Source organism: Epinephelus moara, chromosome 22, assembly GCF_006386435.1.
Source record: "Epinephelus moara isolate mb chromosome 22, YSFRI_EMoa_1.0, whole genome shotgun sequence".
Taxonomy (NCBI): domain Eukaryota; kingdom Metazoa; phylum Chordata; class Actinopteri; order Perciformes; family Serranidae; genus Epinephelus; species Epinephelus moara.
In genome coordinates this window covers 10,116,617-10,135,583 of record NC_065527.1, presented here as the reverse complement: position 1 = coordinate 10,135,583, position 18,967 = coordinate 10,116,617, and the positions used below count along the sequence as shown (strand labels likewise).

General features: G+C 40.8%; 1 protein-coding gene across 1 annotated transcript in view; it reads right to left on the bottom strand.

The window, feature by feature from the left end:
• gatad2b (GATA zinc finger domain containing 2B) overlaps positions 1–18,967 on the bottom strand; it is a 51,873-nt gene that overhangs the window by 32,170 nt on the left and 736 nt on the right. The window lies entirely within an intron of this gene.

Sequence of the window (18,967 nt, the reverse complement as noted above, 5' to 3'; positions counted from 1 at the left end):
ACAACTTTTTTGTCCACTTGCCAGATGGCTAGTGAATGTTCAAAGTTTACCAGCCACTCAATTTATCGTTTTTGTGCCTGGTGAGTGACGCAAATCTACCAGCCATTTGCATAGTTAACCAACATTTAGCTATTGGATGGTGCTAATTTTGTACCCTGCACGGACCTACATCAAATTATACAGTGACATACCAGGGTTTCTCCCACATTCATTTATTTGTGGCAGCCCGCAGCATTCACTGCCACATATAGATTTTCTATTTTTGGAGCTGGACTATTAATTCAGAGAACTGTTGGAATATATATATTGTTCAGTTATTCAGAGCACCAGGTGCAGTGAAACTGAAACCTAACCATTTGTTAATTCAAACAGAAACAGAATGCTCCATTTCTTAGAGCAACAGCGCTCTCAATTTAGTGTTGTCCGTTGTTTTACCAACCTACTTCAATATAAAACTGGCTGATTCCCACAGAAACTGTGCACCTCTCAGTCCAGTGCTGGGTTTAACCTGTGTGACTGCAGCAACAGAAACTTTGCTCTCACTCGCCTTTGCAGCAGCTGCTCCTCTAACCCATCGATCTGATCCATCAGCTCTGACTGATCCAAACACAAACTGATCCATTCTCTACCATGCAACTCAAACTCAACAAACTGCCGCCAAGGGTAAAAATCAAAAAGACCAAAAACCTCAGGGCCTCGGCAAGGGTAAAAAAACAAAAAACAAACCAATTCAACTGGTGGAGCACCAGCGCAGGTCCAACTACAACTTGTCCAAAGACTACATGGAAACCAACTGCTGTTTTAATCATGGGTTAGTATCCATGGTGTGTGCATTCAAGTGATTCACTCAGACCCATGTAAATAGTGCATCCCACTGAAGCAAACCCATTAGCTTCAGCATTGTGTATTATTTATCGATATCCACGCAGCCAGTCATCTAACCCTTAAAATATTCCAAAAACAGAGAAAGCAGACTGACAGCATCACAACACACGACTCACTGGGGCACATGGACCACCTACATTGTGTTTCATTGATGCAGTAGCACCTTTGTGAAGCAGAAATCGAGTCCTGACACAGCTCATGCCCTGTCCACAGCAGAGAGGCTGCTGTGTGTGTGGTGGAAGCTCCTTGTTGCCAATCATCAGCAGTCCTTCAGGAAACCAGCTACCATCTGGCTTCTTTAGCCAGTGCTAAAAAAGATGGAGAGATGTCATGGAACAACAAACCCCTTCCCGTGCCAACAGGAGGCAGCGGTTCAGCTCTCTGGTCCAGCTGACACACTGGAACAGCATCTCAAAAACACACAGACACACACACACACACACACACAGACACACACACAGTCTGCCTGGCTGTAAAGGATGTTGATGACAGGGCTGCTGGGAATATGACCAAAATTTGCATATGGCCAGTTTTTGACACTAATGAGGCCAATCAGAATGGAGCTCATAGCAACAGAGTTGTAATTGGTTGTGCGGAGTGGCTCAGGAGTTTGTGGTCGTGGGATGCAGACGGCGGTGTTTTGTTGTGTACAGAAGTCACATCCAGCAAGACCACAGTGTGATAATTACACACACCTTACCTTACCACAGCACGTAAGGCAACACGCACACACACACACACACAAACATACACGCACACACCTTCCACCTTGCACTCAGACACAACGCTGCTCTTTATTAAACTAGACAACAGCTCATTGTGGGCGTTGCTATGACAACCAGTCGTCTATTTTTAAGCCGTGCCACTAATCAATTCCTGTTCTGCTGTCGCCTGAGGGGTGGGGGTGTGCATGTGCGTGTGAGGGTACTGATGTGAGGGGAGGGTGGGGGGGGGGGTGGGGGGGGGGCAGTGGTCGGGGGCAAAGGGGAGGAGGAGGGGTGAGTGTGCAGTTGGAGACAAAGAGCATGGCAAAAGAAGTGAGAGGAAGAAACAGTGTCGAGGATTCATACCAGCACACTCCACACAGCTGAGGTCTTCATCCACATTACTGTCTGAATGCTTCCACGCTAATGTCCGTAAACAGATATCTGCATATCTATGCAGAGTCTGTAAGCAACGGGACAAGATTTTGGTATCGGAAGTGTTCTGGTTTCCGTCTGAAGTCAGAGTAGTATTGACCAATCATGTTTGAGCAGGCTTTGGTTTACTGCAGGTAAGCCCATGTACAGAGACAAAGAGACGAAACACATTGGCGGGAATCCATTCACTAAAGACGATTTAGCTCATTATTGAATGTATCTGCGCTCATATGCAGATATGTGTTTACAGAGATTAGCCAAATTGTTGTCTGGACCTGTCTCAAGTTGCTAATTGAACTGTAAACAATGAACGGCGCACAGAAGAAGTCGTGGGCCGGATATACGCTGGCTACATCAGAACCCCAGAAATATTGCATCCATTAATCAAAAGAGTGAAGGACTGACTGGCAATTAAACTATCTTTAGATGCAGCAAGAGATGTCCTGAGCCGAACCTAAGAATATGTATTGGATCCAATCCGATATTGGCATATTCTGCAAGACTGCTATCAGCTAAAATAAAGCCGATCAAAATCATTTTCTTTGGTGAACTCTACTGTGTTTTGTCACCTCAGCCAGCCAGTGTCACAGCACTGGTCTCCTTGCTCTCTCCAGCAGGCTCTATAACGTAAACAAACATTTTGGCAAACCGTTAAGTGATTCTTGGTCTGCAAATGCACAGACTGGCTAAGCTAAAACTCTCCTCTCTTTGTAGTTAGCAAAGAGCAATGTACAAAACATTCATGTAGCAGCTTCTCATTTATAGTTGGCACCGATTGAAACTTTTAAAATGACTAGACTTCAAACAGGTATCCAATATACAGTAGGCTGCATGTTATTTTAAATCAATGATGTTCGTTATCAGGGCTCCTGAGCGCGAACAATAACTGTCAAGTGTGACTAAACATTTTTATTGGTCACACCTGTGCACTTGACATTTAGCAGGTCTGTCTGTGTGTGTAGCGTAACTTTTTTCCCACCTACATTCTGCGAAAAACCCACCCCTACTCTTCCTCTGATTGTCTCTGACCCTGATATACTTCTTTCCTGAATGTGGGTGGGGAAAAAACATAAGGAATGTGTCAATATGTCTATGTGTGAGCGCCCTGTACTGCTCGTCAAATGACATCACAAACTTAAAACATATCTGTAATTCAAAATTAAGAGAACTACTGATTGTTTTGTCATCAACTAAAATGCTGTGGTGTCTGTTACAGCAGTGCCTGGTCCTGAAAGGCCCAGCCATCATCGGCTAAAATAAACGTTCCCCTGACCCAACATCTTCAGCGTTTACAATCATTTACATAATGTGTTAAGCTGGGTTCTAACTAAAGGGTGTCCAGCTGCCCCACGGACGAAAAAAAAAAAAAGATAAGAGATGATAAAAAATATATCTTGGGACATCATGGGACAGAAGGTAGACCTTGCCTGGAAAAAAAAAATACAACTGCGAATTAACCACACCATTAATCTATGAGGAAGCTGTCAATGTAGAATTGCGAGAGACTACACGATTCAAGAGTGTGTGAGCACTTTGTCACAGACACTGATATACGCACACACAGCGAGAAGATGAACCTTGAAAATGAAATCTGAAAGAACTGAACCAGTCGCGGCTGTCAGGCAGTCACAATGGCATCTCGAGGCAGTGGTGGGATTTTATGCTTTCTGTTGTGGCTGGTGGTCTGACCGTTAAACCGTACTGCGGAAGTGACAAAGACAAAGATGGGGACAAACTCCAAACACGCTCTCTCTCTCTAGCCCCTTTCACACTGCCTCTTCAAGGTGGGAATTTATACCACCTCGCTGTTCTGTATAACAGGTACAATCGCAAAATTAGCGGACAGAGTTGTTCGCCTTTAAGCCGGCATCAGAGGTAGTAAAAGTGCCAAAACGACCTTTGTATAAACGTGACAGCTGGCAGTATGGGATCATTGGCAGCCGCCATTGTTTGGTTCTGTGTAAAAATACAAAGGCAGCATGAAGAAGGGACTTCGTAGCAGCTCTATGGCATGATCTCTATGTAAAAAGGACTTATGTCTCGCACACTGGAGCACGCCAGACAGGTGGCCTTCTCATGTGCGCACACAGCCTCGAGCACACCATGAGTATTTACAAAAAAAGCTAACATGAAATTCACATATAACAATAAAAAAGAAAAACAGTTGATTTAAGAATTGAATGCATGGGATATGATTACGTCAATGTTTATGTGACAAATGTTTTCATCAAATGTGAGCTGATTTATATTCTATTTTTTATTAACGCCCCATTTACTGAAGCCCCACTTCTGGATAGTTTTATTTGTATTTCAGGATGGTTGTGAAAAAGGTTTTCATTTAAGTTAATCATTATATAAGTTTGTTATGGGAACTTACAGATAGGGTAACACATAAAATGCGTAATTGTGGTGCCAAAGGGCGCAATAAAAAGTTTTAAGTGCACCTATTCCGAGGTTATGCACCTTAAAGAAAAAGTTAGATGCACCAGTGCAAGCAATGTAAAAATTTAGTTTAGCGCCCTGATTAAAGATATTCAATCAACATGTCATATCCTCTGCTGCTCATCTCATTTTCAGGTTGTAGCTACAGCCTGTCAACATTAATTAGGCTGCCATTAAAAACTGTTTTTGCCTCTCAGCCAACAAAATGTGATTACAGATCTAAAGTCAGCCTAAATAGATTTGATGAGGGATAAGAAAGGATTGAATTTGATACCCATGTTTGATATTGGATTCCGATTCAGTGACATGTTACCAAAACCCAACCTTGGTGAGTGAATTTACCTGGATGGCATGGCATGCTCTCAACCTTGGCCATGCAGGCAACTGGGCCAATCAGTAGGAGTGCCGTGACCAAGACACGACCACTAACCCTGCTCCCATTAACACTGCCAGAGGTGATGCCCAGGTGTAATCCAGTACAAGTCTGAGGGGTTTTTATTTATATTCTTCGCATGATTTGATACGTACCTTAACATATTGCCCAAATAAACTTAACAAACATGAATGTGTTCAGTAAATCTCATAGCAAAATGTCCAATAGTTCTTGATCATTTGGAACTATATAAAAGGACATACATCCTCCACCGAGTTGAAGAAAATGTTGGCATCGTATGCCTCAACAAACAACAGATATGTTACATCTTTACGTTTCATTTGTATCGTATCAACATGTCTAAAATGGCATGGTATATGAGCTGAGTATGTCATTGGAAAAAAGAGGGCATGGTGGATGGCATGACATGTTGGCGAGATGCCTGCCAAGGTGCAGACCACTGTTCGAGACCAACAAACAACAAAACCGGTTGTTTTCTCGTGAGTCATCCCTGCTTTTTCAGCGGCTTTTTGGCCACGAAAGATGGGAGTTTCGTAGCAACCCGATGCTATGTTTCCAATAGGGATAATGCCATGAAAAGCCATTATTTTTTTACAGAGACATCACAGTATATCCAGCCATGATAGTGCCACGAAAGGCAGTTGTTGTTGTTTACTGAGACTGTGCAGGTCTTTTAAGCCAAACATGATCTTTGCCAAACCATATCCAACGGTTGTCTGGGCCTAAACCTAATCACACATTTACTACAGTGTTGTTGAAACTCAAAGTTTCAATATATCTGCTAAATAATAACCTACAAATTTACTGCGTTTGTAGTTTGCAGAAATGTACAATGCCAACATTCATTCTGATAACTGGGCTGACATCCTCAAGAGAACGGGTTCAAAATACCATTCAAATATAATGTTTAAGTAGAAGCATTGGTTTAAGGGTTATAACAGAGGAAAGTGTTTATACAATCAGTTGCACTTGTCCCAATGGGGATCATAAATATTTACAAAATATTAGCAAACCACGAGAGTCTGACCTTGAGAAAGGTCAGGCGGTCACTAAAAATACCAGTCCATTGGGGACAATGGAAATCCACAACACACTCCACAGAGATCTGGCCAGGGGTTTTCAGGTACCATGTCACAGAAGAATAACTGATATCACCATCCAAAAACTCTTGGAAAATCATCTTAAGGAAATAAAGCTTAATATGAACCATTCCTGTGCAATCCCAACAACATGGCTATATGAAAGACTCCATCCCACCATACCAAATAGCTTCTTACATCTCATTGACTGTCAGTATGAAGGAAGTGATGGAAGGACAGAGAGTTCGAATCTTCTATGGGATTTGAATCATCAATATTTTGGGGGCAGTCCATCCCAGGATATTTGTCTTTTCCATTTATCAATGAGAGTGCACTACATATTACAGTTAACAGCAGCATAAACTACAACCAGAAATGAATGTCAGGCCTAAACCATTAACTATTTTGACATTGAAAGCACAATATTAAAACAGCTATTTTAAAATTGTAAAGGCCCTGACACCGTCAGTCAATGTTGGGCTGTTGGTGAGCGTCCCTGGCTCTTGCACTGCAGCGCATCCCGCACCGTTGGCCCTTGTCTACACTAAGCGACTTTTTTCTCGCTGCTGAATTGGCATCGGTGACTGCAGAGCCTGTTGGTGAATAAAATCATTTTAGCTCAGCGCACGAGAATATGTAAGTGAGGAAAGTAAACAAAGAGCTAAAGTCAAGAGGGAGTGAGACCAAAGCAAACTTGCTACATAAGATAAGATTATTTGAGCTCTTTAGCAGAAATAGTTTGTGTAATTGTTCACTGCAGCACGGTAAAAATACTTTGATATTAGTGGCAAGAAGGTCTTCTGGTTACCCTTTGTGAACAACGAATACAGACAGCTCCTGTTTGAGAGTTATTTCCTCTCACGCAAGTGCATAACATATGTGCTGGTTGGCTATTGGTTTAAGTCTCTGTGATGTGTTCATGTGCAACTTTTTGGCCAAGACACAGGCAATGTGAGGCAACACAGCAGGGGGCGCTCATCACCACTAGTTCTCTGAGGTTGGTGTGGTGTGTCTGGGCCTTCAAGAGCCACACTTAAATTGGATTTTTTTTTTACAATTACTTGGCAAAATCTTGAAAACATGCAAGTACAGCCAGCAACCATCTATTTCTCTGTCCAAAAAAGCAGCTGTGTTTGGCAGGTTGAGTCAGCTGTAACTAAAATAACTGGTTATTGCTCTCTTATTAGGACACGATCAAGAAACATAGCTGTGTAATTTTGTTGTAAATTTTTGAAATAATTACAAATGGACTGTCTATATCCTATTCAAAAAGACCAACATAGTCAGGAGCTTTATCTACATATGATTATGCTTGATACAAACTTATTTTGTTTAACACAATGCAGAGCACCAACGCAGGCGTGGAGTTTAATTTATAAAAAAATAATCACAGTTATTTCATAAAAGTCCTATGATCTGTTGTTCATAAAGCAGTCGGCTGGACTACTGTGATCCTTTGTGTTAATGTGAAAGAGAAGCATTCCTTTTATGAAAGGCAAGGAAGAGAAAAACTATCCGTAAAAATGTAAATGTGTTTTTGGTTCCCTGAGGTGAAGTCAGAAAAACTATTTACAGAAGAAAAAAAAAGTCACTAATTATTCCTTATTGTCAGACAACAGAGGTGTGTGTTTCTTGTTGTTGCTGCTGTGACTCTCCTGCTGCAAATTAGTCTCATGTTCCTTTAAAAAAGCACAGACGTAATATTTTTTCTGTTTTTTTATTTATTTATTTTTGCCCAGGGAACAGAGTGCAGTCAAAACGCATTGAGCCAGTCTGAGCCGGTTTGTGACCTCAGGGTATGGAATTATCTCTTAATATGTAGCCGTTAGTGGTCAAAACGTCACACAGTAAGACAGTCAGAGAGACAGAGCCAGGGTGGGAGGTGAGGAGAAGGAGGAGTAGGAGGAGGAGGAGCAGCCCCGGTGTTTTCAGAGCAGAAAGAGGAAAATATCTCCCTTTAAGAGCTGGCACTTTGACAAGAAAAGACTGAGTGCAGAACTTCAGACCACAGGGTGGAGCAGACACGGTTTCACCAGCCAAACGAGAGAAAAAGAAGAAAGAAAAAAAGCAGCGGGAACATGAGACATTGAGTCAGAGCGAGGCACACAGAGGTAGCACAGACATCTTAAAATGGGGCCGAATGTGGCAGTCAGGAGGAGTATCAATACACAGCAGAGACAGAAATATGCCAAAGACAATCAACACGATGCTCCTCAGCACGGCGTTATTAGCTACACTAATCCCTGACACTGAATTACACATATTCACTGTCACATCACACTGAATTCTGGGTATTTCTGGGGCGAATGCATCATTGTTGGATGCTGGTGTTTGTTTACATATGGTGCAAATGTTACAGCTGCTATTTTTAGGTACACATCCCACTACATCACAGGAGATCTGTTACTGAACAATGAAATGGATGGTGGGTGGTAAAAAGTTACATTTACTCCATTACGTGTACTCTTCAGTAACTTTTGTGCCGCAAATTACTTGTTGGTGTGATTTTAATGCAGCTTACTTTTCACTTTTAAAATTCTCCCATTTTTGCTTATTACATTTTGATACATTAAAGGCACTACTTTAATCATTTTATGCAATCATGTCCGATGTGTAAAGAGGCTGGTGGTCTGCTGATCGAAGGTCTACTGGCACTCTTGTTACCCTACCGCAGCCACGCCCATTCATGATTCTGTCCATAGCAGAGTAATGGCTGAAGCTAAAGCGGGAGATTCAGATGACACAAAAAACATCCCTGGCCTAACTTTTTTTACCACTGTTGGAAAATGGCTTTCAAACAGTGCTAACAGCTACTTTTAACAGACCACAGTGCAGCAAGCTCCAGTTGTGAAAGCTGGTCTGAGGTCAGTATATCAGAGAACTGTAAGTGTCTTTTGTGTTAATGCAAATAAGATTAATGCTATGCATACATTATCTCATACTTTATAACTACAACTACTAGTTTTCTGTCATAATGTGATACAACCATGCGTGACTTTGCAATACTATGAACAGGTCATGACCGAGCCTGACAGAAGAGAGCAAATTATGCACGCGAAAAAACAAAGGAACAACCTTTATTTTTTGTCGACATGACTAGTAAGTTTCAACACAGATGTCCTCCTCTAGTAAAAGGTAAGAAGTGAATGCACCTGTATTTAACAGACAATTCACGACGAAACGTCACATCATTATCTCTTAATTAGCCTAAATTAGTCTTCTGATATTAGACATTTTCCATAAACTGTCAGATTTACTCTTGGCCTAATATTCTTATTTGGTTAAGACATGTTGTAACAGTGCTGCCTTCAACATACCCCCTATAATAAGTATAATAATTATGCAAGCTATAAATGTGTATCACACGTTGTGCAATGTAAAACTTCAATCATCCTAAAAGTTAAGTTGAATGGATGAACGGTACTTTGTACTGCTGGTTTGGTTCCGATTTAGTAAGCATAGTCTATGTATGTCAACTACTCGCAAAGTCCGGAGTGGAGTTTTCCACGGAAAGTTTTGGTACTGCACCTAAAACTGTCTATCAGCGGTAGCATGCTAGTCAACCAAGGATATTCAAGCTCAATGGGCAATAATTTGTGTCTATGTGTGTGCCGACATTATTCCACTGAAGTCGGGTGTATCTGTGGATACACTACAAACATTTAATATATGACAGCATCACCCGCATGTGTCAGTTAGTGGGATGAGACAAAACAGACCAACAGTGTTCAGGCAGCCCTCCACTGCAGATTCAGACCGTGCCAAAACAATAACTAAAGCTAAGCAGTGTTTATTGCTGCGTTTTTGCAACCAAACTCGCATATCCTGTAACTGACGTCAGAGAATACCAAATGAAAGCATGTGGTTAACATGCTTGAGCCCTGCTACGATGTGCTTTCATGTGTGCATTTTAATGAGACTGTTGTACCTGCTCTGTGAGCAAGCGCAAAATGTGGGCGCCCTAACTCTTACAGTAAGAATTATGGTCAATGAACTACCACTGAATGTTTACATTTTTCAAAATAAATGAAAAAAAAGTATTGCCTGATTCATGAAAACCCCAAACTGAGGTACTGAACCATGAATTTTGTGTAACGCAACACTCCTAGCGTAGAGGGACTACAACTGCATTTTGTTGTGTGACCCTGTGTTGTGCAGTTTTTTTGTCCTCACCATTTAGTAGTTATTAGCACTTCTTTAACAAAGCACAGTATGATGCAGTTGGAAGGACATAAAAGTATACGCTGCAATTGTATGAAGAGAATTTGCAAACATCTATGCAACATTTATAACTGGTGCACAAATTAGTAACTTGACAACTGTAAGAAATGTGATAGCCCAACAGTATTAATATGAAGGAATGAATTTCGTGTCTGAGGGCACATTAGTACCAACAGTCAATTGCTTGTCAGCCAGGAGCTCCTCCAAAACTGACAAGAGTAGCCACACAACCATCTCCAACTTCAGTTCCTGCTGACATTCGAATGCACTTTATGAGTTATTTCATTTGTCAGCATGAATCAACTCATCGGTGTGCACAAGTTATTATTCAAGAGCGCAAACTATACTTTTTTTTTTTTTTTTGCCAAAAAATAACTTCTACTACTTCTCTGATGTGCACCTGCTGGGCTCCAACATTAAAAATAGTCCTTCTCTATAAACTATTTTAAAGCCACTATGAATTACTGGTACATGTGTATAAACAGCACATACATGCTAAATGTGGGTAGGGGGAAAAACAAAGTGACACTGCATGAGAAATGCTTTTTAAAGCCTCCTGTATATTTTTATGTATTCTATGTATGGCTCATGCCCCTCTTCTAAAAACATGACTCTTTCTGCTGTTAGTGGTACATGTCTGACTTTCCACCACGTGCAGAATAGAAGAACATCCACTGCAAATCATCTGTATGATAACAGGATCCCATCGTCATAATATTACTAATCAAAATCTCCAGGAGAGCTTTCATGAAGACACTGTCCGTGTTTCGTCACGATCAAATTAAAATGGTCATTAAAGATCCCGTCAGGTACGACTGCAGAAACACCATGATGCTGGCTGTGTACAGTGAGTACTGGGACGATTGCATTCAGACAAGTTGACTGGGGTGACCTTGTGCAGCACCTGGCTAAATGCAGCACAGCAATGCAGCAATGATCTGCACACTGCTTATTCACCGGCTGGATTAGTCACAGCTGCACTGCCACTGACTGCTGGGCCATTTCTACAACCGACTCTGAGAATAATCAAACAGCAAACATTTCCCCCAGTCCCCTTTTTATTTTACTACAGCAAGTGCACACCACTCCCTGCTACATGCATTCATTAAAAAGCACGGACATCAATAAGTGCCAACTTACAGGTATTACCTGCACCCACTCAAAAATGTTACAAGCTGATTATGCAGATTTCTCTCATCTCAAACACAAAGTAATGCAGACAGACTCTTTTACACTCTTTGCAAGAGAATCCAACTTTACTGTGACACAGCAGGTCTCCAGATTGGTTACACATCAAATATGACTCTTCAAGTGTTACAGAAATGAGTGTGCAATTCCATACATTCCCACATAATCACATAATAATCATGTGAGTAAGGATAAAAAAAAAAATCAGCATTTAAGATTTAAAATAAAACTACCTCTCATATAGGGATGTCCCCATCGAGTTTTCTGGCCGTGATCCGAGCCCTTCAGTGTTGGGTACCCACTGACACAGAGCGCAAACCAATACTTAGGTAGCAACACAAGGTATGTAATGTTAATTAAATATGTACAACTAAATGTTGCCTACTGACTCTGGCACACCTTGTTTTTCAGCTACATGTTCCAAATACTGAGGTTTCTGATTCAAAACGATTAAGTTCATCAGTGTAAATTATAACCTTTGGTATGATCTGAAAGGTAACTGGAGGGGTCCGACTCCTGAAACTGATGTGATGCAATCAGCTAGAGAGAGGACGACTCACACTGTTGGAGTTGTTAGAACTACAGAAACACTCAGTCCACTCTAAATGCGCACTGTTGTTACAAAGTGAAGCTTCTTACCTCACACAAGCCCCTACATCACACATGCCCACCCACCAATTCTACCGCGCCAGCTCAAGCAAAAACTATGCCGGCAAAGTGCACATCCACTCACAACCATCTCACCGTCTACAGAGTGATGTCCAGTTTGCTTGCCAATGATTGGCAGTTGGAGGTCCTCCATTTTACAATGCTACATTATTCTCCAACTTTATCCCCCACTTCGTTAATCAGCTAGCAAACCGGCCGACCGTTTCCTGGAGCCAACTGCAGCATACTGTCCAAACTATGGGAGGTAATCTCTATGAACACATATTTACATATGTATGTAGAATCTGTGTGCAACGGGACAAGACTTTTGTATCATAGTGTTCTAGTTTATGTTTGTAGTCCAAGTAGCAAGTCAGTCCAAGTGGAACCCATTGGCATGCAGACATCTGTTTAGGAAGATTAGCCGATATGACCAGCGCAGGGAAAACGTCTTGGCCCAGATATCCGCCTGCTACACTAGATGTCCCGAAATATTGGCCGTTGCCCCCTGAGGCTCATTGATGTCAGACCGAGATTGTACGGGATGTAACTCCAGTACAACCCCGAGATGATCCAGAGAAAACATACTCAAGCTGCCAATGAGTCGCAAGACGGTTTACTTGGTTCTGTTTTGGTAGGCCAATTTCTAATCCTGAGTATTTTTGGTTAGCTTTTTTTTCTGGGATCCTGAAGAGGCACTTTCTGCTGAGAAATTGACTGCTGTTGAACTGTGAAATTAAAGAGAGCAAAGGACTATATTCTTTGGGTTTGAACTGAGCACTTACTGTATGATACACTGTTGTGAACTATGAATCTTGTGATTTTTGGAGTTTGTGCTATTGTGCTACCTGGTTACTGAGTTACTGATTATCCCAAGGTTAAAGTAATGAATGGCTTGTATCCTGTGAAGGGTTGTCTGGTACTAAAGACAGGACTAAAAAAAATACAATCTTTGTCAGACTTTAAAATGCAGGATTTTCATTAAAAAAAATTGTATATATTTATACAAAAGAAATCCCTCTCAATCATCACTAATGACCCACTAACAGTGTGTAGCGGTGTATGTGTCTGAAGGGACCTAGCCTACTGCCTGTATTTTCTTATTTTCTCCTTAATTTGCTGTGTTCAGGACATTACTGAACGTGTAGCCCACAGCCAATAACAGCACACAGGTGAGGCCTGCACTTTATAAAAAGGTATCAACCAGGTAGTAGCTACACGCAAGCTACAAAAAAATTGCAAACACAGGGTTAAAAAAAGTGAATATTTCCAACCTGGACGTCAATTTCCGTCACTGCTGTGCTCAAATCATTTTTCACATTCCCATTCTACCATTTTCAGAAAGCTATTAAATACATATAGTGAGAGGCAATCATGTTGATTGTTTGAATGATAATTTCATTTTGAAGAATACTTTAAGCTGCACCAATCAATATCTTTGCATTTCAGTCATCTGATCGCCTACTGATCCACTGCTAATGTGAAAAGTGAGTATTTTAGCCTCTTTTAGCTAGCTGTTCTGGTTGTACTACCCATTCTGTTTCCAGCTGAAAATAAGCTACAAGCTTTAAAAACCCAGCTGTACCTGCTCGGCACCAAACTGCAGACAGAACAGCAACTAGCTGGTGAACATATGGAGCAGCTAAAGAGACTAGAGCAAGGCCATCATTCATGTTATTAGTAACACCTGTGCTGTTCCTATTATGACAAGCGAAAATGTCTGATGTAAAAATGTGGGTTTGGAGGAAACCAACAGCACTTCAAAAAACAGTATAGTGCAATGCATACTTTATTGTGAAGCTGCCACAGCTTCCTGTGGCTTTAGTCAACATATTTACCAGTTATGACCTCCTCAGTGAGTAACAACTGATATGCATAAAGACATTTTGTGGCACTTACTTTTTTTATCAGCACACGTTTTAAATACAGCAGGGTGGAACAATAAAGAGTGAGCTAGTTAGATGAAGAGATGCACATGTCAGGCACTTGCTAGAGTTTGAGGCAATGTCAAGCTTATAACATGCCACCAAGGTACAGTAAGTGACACCCTTTATGGTGTGATCCTGGGCCTGACAATCAATGGTATAGCTGCATGATTTTGAAAAAACTAACATTGCCATATTTTTTTCCTTGGATTTATATTGTGATATGAAATAATACAGGAATTGTAACTAGATTACTTCAATAGCTCTATCTGGAAATAATTAATTATTCGACAATTAATGGTGTGATTTTGTAGGGGAGTGCGTCTGCATAGAAAGTTTTAAAAAATAACAATGAAAGCTGAAAAATGATTTGCTACTCTGAAGAATTAGGCTAGGTACAACTGTATTCATATAATACTCTTCTGTCAATCCAGGCTGAAGTCAATGATCTAACATGTCATATTAATAATGCATAATAACCTAAAATAAGGGGGCTCTCTCACGTTGCTTCCTTTTTGTTCCTCGCTCATTTTCAGGTTGTGGTTAACTACTAGCTGGGCGAGCTTTGGTTGTTTATCAGACAGTCTTCCTTTATTGAGTGATTTAAGTGTGAACATTACCTTTCCAGCCTTGCGGCTCCAAACCGTGGGTGGGAGACCTCTGGTTTCTTTAGGCTAACTCAATTAGCTTACTCAATTTAGCCTGGCTCGTAGTTGATAACTAGCTTTTACAATCCAGCAACTCTATGATAAAAATGGTCGGAAGATGTCTTGACATGCATTTAACAGATGCTTTATTTCTTCTCTGCAGTGAACACAAAACGTGGCCCTTTTTTAAAAACAAAACACCACCAAAGAAGTTCAAATACACATGTAACCTGTCTTAAAGGGGAAGGCATGTTTTCCTTTTGTATCGAGCAGCAAAAATCACACATCCTGCGATTCGGCTATTACACGTGCCCACACCGCAATGTCGATGCTGAAACAATATATTGTGCAGCCCTAGAATTACATTTTTTAACCCAAAACCCGCCCCAAAGCAAACATCAAGCTCCCCCAACATCTCAGTCTCTCTGGGGCAATACACAGACAACAGCAATTATGCCCTGTGGAAGAACAACACCGCATCTGGGAGAGGCCCATGCAGACACTGGGAGAACATGGAAAATCCTCACTAAAAGAACCCGGTCAGGTAATCTGCATGTGAAAATGAGTCCAACCTGACCTAGCCAGGTCACCCTTGGGTTCCTATCAGCCTCAGGCTGAGTTAAAGAACTTCACAAGGAACCTTCATTGACGTCAACTGATGTGATCTGTACAGGAAACTGAGTGCAATGATAAAAGGAGTTGTGATACTGTATGAAGGAGGGGGAAACACATTGTGAAATGATGTTACCTTACCAGAAGTTAGAGCCAAATGTGTTCAGCTGATGAGAGGGTCTGGTCTCAAATGTATTTCAGAATGTAAATCTTCCTGATTGTTAACTCTATAAATGATTTAGGACAGCTCGAAAGATATGACTCAGTTTCAAAAAAGAAACGATTTTTTGGAAATGATGAAGAATCAATAAGTTCTGTTCCAATATCCACGCACACTCAACATGAATGAGTTCAGAATCAAAGTTCATGCCATTCAGATTCCTCCACACCACTGGCTTCATTATTTTAAAATAGTTTTTGTTTTGTTAATGATTTTGATTCTATTTTATGAGGATACAGATGGTATTTTGCAAATTAAATTAATTCGATATTCATGCACATTTCAATTGTAAAGACCTCTTTCATTCAGTGTGCATTTTTTATTTGCCACCATTTACTTTTAACAAACAATCAACAAAAATTCATACACCAAACCAGCCAGTGAGATCTTGGCTCCATAAAGCTTGAAATTTTCTGCTTGGCAAGATTCAGGTTCTGCTTTTGGAACACTTTACTCTTCTTTTTTGGGTGGTAGCCACCTAAACAACGTCCAATTCCATGGTCAACATTGGAGAAATTTAAGAGTTCCGACTGCCTGAGACAAACTAGGTTGCGCAACATGTCATGTGACCTTGACATGTCCAAAAATGTTTTCTAAATGTTCTGAATGCCTGCAGTCATAGCCTCCACCTGGCTGCATCCTGCTGCCTCCCCGATTTCTCTCCAACAACTGTGTCTTTTGTGTGTCTGTAGTCACAACACCATGAATTGTACAAACAGGATAGCAACACACCTTCCAGACAGTCCCTCCGTGTAGCCATTCATAGTGTCACACTCGGTTGTTTACATGAAAAGTGACAGAAATAGTTGTGTGAAGAATGAAAAAAAGAAGCAGTTTAAACCTTGCCTACTATCACACGTCCACGCAGCTGGCCAATCACTGAAAGCGTGCACAATTGTCAGATTCTGACCTTGGAAAGGACTTCCCAGATGCTGTTGATGATTTGACAAGCACTTGGTTTTAAGCATACTGACATGATGTCCACTCTGACCACTTTTTTGTAACGTGCAAAATAGATGCATATTTGCTCCCACCATTATTTTCAGTTGTAAAATTCAATACAATGATTTGCTTCATGCATCATACACCTCTGTACAGTGTATATGGCCGGGTCCATGAGACGTCCCCATCACAAACTATTTCCTGTTAAGAACACATAGGCTTTATCCCTGGTCCTCCCAGTGTACTGGCTACATGGACAGCTTGGGAGCCATGTACACCGTCAATCATTCAAAACATTCTGCTACTTTTCTCTGTGTCTGATAAAGTATTTTCCATCAGCTTGGTAGGAGAATCCAAAAAGGCTAACATCCTTCATGAATTGAGGTAAACTGGGACCATGTTTAGCAGCAGTAGAACTATATAAAACATCCGCTTACAAACTCTCACACAACTTGTGCAGTATAATCCAAGTCTCATTTTTCAAGTCGTATGCTCAGAATCTCCTAAACACATAAATGTTCACAAAAACTTTACTATTTTAAACACTTCCACAAAGAAGTAGTGCGCACCCACGTGTGCTCGAGCACTCTGCCTGGCCACAAATGAGACTGTTTGTACTGACATGCTTTAAATCATAATGTTACAGCAAAAATGCAGGATAAATGAGACTTGAATCATATCACACAAGTTGTGTTAGAGATTGTAAACGGATGTTTTAGTAAAGGTCTGCTTTTGTTAAACGTGGTCCCAAATTACTTCAGTGCACGAAGATGTTTCGCCTTTTTGGATTCTCAGTTTACTGTGGAGGCATGCCAGAGAAACAAAGTTTTTGTCACCAGTTCAAGGTAACAAGCAGTGAGTAATTGATATTGAAATTGTCGTTTTATAGGTGAAGTATTCCTTTAAGGATATTTTATCTCTGAACTCTAGCTACCATTGTTGTTTGTGTAGGCATAAACATTTAATGTTCGACAGAAAAGTTTTCTGCCACTTCAAGTCCTTCCTAGTCCAACAGTCTGGAGTTTTCAGTCCAACCAAAATTACATCAGCTCATTTCACTAAACACATTTTTTTAATAGTATAGATAGAATGCCCATAATATTTTTGACGTTGTTAAAAAACAGTCTCAAGTAGACTACTTATTTTGTCTACCATTAACAAGTTTACATTTATACTGCAAAGTATATATCTTTAATCATAATTCTTTAATAACCAAATTAAAGGGTTCCTTATGAAAACATTTGCTTATGTTATGTGTCCTCTAAGAAGTTCATATAAGCTGATTTATCATGATCCCAATTATCAATATCTGTATCTGCCCTCAAAAATCCATTAATGGTCCAGGTTGATCAGTAAGTACTGTGGTTTCATAGCCTAACTGGGACACAGTGTTGGGGTTACAAAACAGCCAGATTAATGCATCAGTAGTTTTCTTTTTACTCTTTAATGAAAAGCCTTCCTAATTACTGCCCAGGTACATATGTTATAAACTACATTATCTGCAGTGTTTCAGTGAGGAGCAGCTAAATAATTAAAACATTAAACTCTAAATGCACTAAGTTCCTCAAAAATGGCACTATAATACTCAGGAGGTACTGTAGAAACCTGTCATAACAGTATAGCACTCTTCATCTGTATGCTACTGGGGCTGCCATGGGACTCAGAGTTGGAAATAGGAAGAGGAAGGACTCCATCATTGAGAATACTACAGTTCATTCACACTCTTCAACAGCAGGGACCTTTCATTCATACAGACCCACTATCACTATGTGAGTGGAGGGCTGAGTGTATCAAGGTCTGCCAACTTTTATCTCAGAACCAAAGGCTGTGGGGCTACTTTACTTGCACGCTTAGATGAAGATTTGTGAAGTGAGCACCATGTCCTAAATTCAAAGTGTCTTGATGATTTACCCTGTTGTGGAAAAGGTGCAATACAAATAGCCCAGAGAGGAGACGACACTAGAAACAAACAGCTGGTTGAAAGTGATACACTGCTGAGGATAGTGAAAGGGGTGCAGGTTTCATGGCAAGAAACGATGAAGCAATGACAACCACTTTCCTGCTGTCTGTCATCTTTTCACTTCAACAGACAGTTTTCCTGGGACATAAAGTTTTTTTTGTTACCCAAGCTGGTGTGAAAGACAAAACTTGACTGTGACTTAAAACTACCCATTTCTGCAAATGTCTTTTTGTCGTGGAGGAATGTAACATTAACAACACCTTGGCTCCTCACCTCATTTCGTCACCCTCCATCTCAAAGACTGTACATATTCAAATTTGGACAATGCAATCACAAAGGCAGTGATGGCAGTCATGTGTGGATTCATCTGCATGTGACTCATGTAAATCTTGAGGAGCAGTGCAGCAACAGGGGAGAGACCAATTCTGGTCAACAGACACAAAATGAGGTCCTGTATACTGCAGAATAATAGGCAGCACACATTAAATATTGATTCCCGTTTGGTCTCTAACGTCATCTAGACATCTACCTCCGTTAATCCGCCGCTCAGGAAACAACAAGCCGCTCGGCCTGAATAAAGCCTTGCCCTTACAGTAAAATGTTGGTTATGCTGTCAGGCGCCAGGCAGCCATTTAGGTGCATATGGAGCCAGTTGAGTCTCTACG